This window comes from Neophocaena asiaeorientalis, unplaced genomic scaffold, assembly GCF_003031525.2.
Source record: "Neophocaena asiaeorientalis asiaeorientalis breed wild unplaced genomic scaffold, Neophocaena_asiaeorientalis_V1.1 scaffold775, whole genome shotgun sequence".
NCBI lineage: Eukaryota > Metazoa > Chordata > Mammalia > Artiodactyla > Phocoenidae > Neophocaena > Neophocaena asiaeorientalis.
The window spans coordinates 249,492-252,176 of record NW_020173959.1 but is presented as its reverse complement, the minus strand read 5'-3'; positions in this window follow the sequence as shown (position 1 = coordinate 252,176).

Here is a 2,685-nt window from a genome sequence, read left to right as displayed (position 1 = left end):
CCAAAAGAAAGAATACTACAGGCCAATATCACTGATGAACATAGATACAAAAATCCTGAATAAAATACTAGCAAACAAATTCCAACAGCACTTTAAAAGGATCACACACCATGATCAGGTGGGGTTCATTCCAGGAATGAAAGAATTCTTCAGTATATGCTAATCAATCAATGTGATACACCATATTAACAAATTGAGTGATAAAAACTATATGATAATCTCAATAAATGCAGAGAAAGCCTTTGACAAAATTCAACACCCATTTATGATAAAACCCTCCAGAAAGTAAGCATAGTTACCTCAACATAATAAAGGCAATATATGACAAACCCACAGCCAACATCATTCTAAATGGTGAAAAACTGAACCCATTTCCACTAAGATCTAGAAAAAGTAAAGGTTGCTCACTCTCACCACTATTATTCAACATAGTTTTGGAAGTTTCAGCCACAGGGAACAGAAGAAAAAGAAATGAAAGGAATTCAAATCAGAAAAGAAGAAGTAAAACTGTCACTGTTTGAAGATGAAATGATACTATACATACAGAAACCTAAAGATGCTACCAGAAAACTACTAGAGCTAATCAATGAATTTGGTATAGTAGCAGGATACAAAATCAATGCAAAGAAACCTCTTGCATTCCTATACACTAATGATGAAAAATCTGAAAGAGACTTAAGGAAACACTCCCATTTACCACTGCAACAGCAACAAAAAATACCTAGGAATAAACTTACCTAAGTAGACCAAAGACCTCTATGCACAAAACTATAAGACACTGATGAAAGAAATTAAAGATAATATAGATGGAGAGATATACAATGTTCCTGGATTGGAAGAATCAACATTGTGAAAATGACTATACTACCCAAAGCGTTCTACACATTCAATGCAATCCCTATCAAACTAGCAATGGCATTTTTCACAGAACTAGAACAAAAATTTCACAATTTGTATGGAAACACAAAAGACCCTGAAGAGTCCACGCAATCTTCAAAAACAAAAACGGAGCTGGAAGAATCAGGCTCCCTGACTTCGGATTACACGGGAAAGCTACAGTAACCAGGACAGTATCGTACTGGCACAAAAAGAGAAATATAGATCAATGGAACAGGATGGAAAGCCCAGAGATTAACCCATGCACATATGTTCACCTTATCTTTGATAAAGGAGGCAAGAATATACAATGGAGAAAAGACAGACTCTTCAATAAGTGCTGCTGGGAAAACTGGACAGCTTCATGTAAAAGAATGATGTTAGAACACTCCCTAACACCATACACAAAAATAAACTCAAAATGGATTAAAAACCTAATGTAAGGCCAGACACTATAAAACTCTTAGAGGAAAACATAGGCAGAATACTCTATAACATAAATCACAGCAAGATCCTTTTTGACCCACCTCCTAGAGAAATGGAAATAAAAACAAAAATAAAGAGGTGGGGCCTAATGAAACGTAAAAGATTTTACACAGCAAAAGAAAACATAAATAAGACGAAAAGACAACCCTCAGAATGGAAGAATATATTTGCAAATGAAACAACTGACAAAGGATCAATCTCCAAAATATACAAGTAGACATGCAGCTTAATATCAAATAAACAATCAACCCAATCCAAAAATGGGGAGAAGACCTAAATAGACATTTCTCCAAAGAAGTTATACAGATTGCCAACAAACTCATGAAAGAATGCTCAACATCACTAATCATTAGAGAAATGCAAATCCAAACTCCAGTGAGGTATCACCTCACACCAGTCAGAATGGCTATCATCCAAAAATCTGCAATCAATAAATGCTGGAGAGGGTGTGGAGAAAGGGGAGCCCTCCTGCACTGTTGGTGAAAATGTAAATTGATACAGCCACTATGGAGAACAGTATGGAGTTTCCTTTAAAAACTAAAAATAGAACTACTATATGACCCAGCAATCCCACTACTGAGCATATACCCTGAGAAAACCATAATTCAAAAAGAGTCATGTACCACAACGTTCATTGCAGCTCTATTTACAATCGCCAGGACATGGAAGCATCCTAAGTGTCCATCGACAGATGAATGGATAAAGAAGATGTGGCACATATATGTCATGGAATATTACTCAGCCATAAAAAGAAACGAAATTGAGTGTTTTTGTGGTGAGGTGAATGGACCTAGAGTCTGTCATACAGAGTTAAGTAAGTCAGAAAGAGAAAAACAGATACCATATGCTAACACACATATATATGGAAAGTAAAAAAAAAAAAAAATGTTCTGAAGAACCTAGTGGCCCAACAGGAATATAGATACAGATGTAGAGAATGGACTTAAGGACACGGGGAGGGGGAAGGGTGAGCTGGGATGAAGTGAGAGAATGGCATGGACATATATACACTACCAAATGTTATATAGCTAGTGGGACCAGCTGCATAGCACAGGGAGATCAGCTCAGTGCTTTGCGACCACCTAGACAGGTGGGACAGGGCGAGTGGGAGGGAGACACAAGAGTAGGGGATGTGGGGATATATGTATACGAATAGCAGAAACTAACACAACAATGTAAAGCAATTATACTCCAATAAAGATGTTAAAAAATTATATATTAATAGATAACCAACAAAGATCTACCCTCCAGCACAGGGAACACTGCTCAATATTCTGTAATAATGTAAATGGGAAAAGGATTTGAAAAGGAATCAATACATAT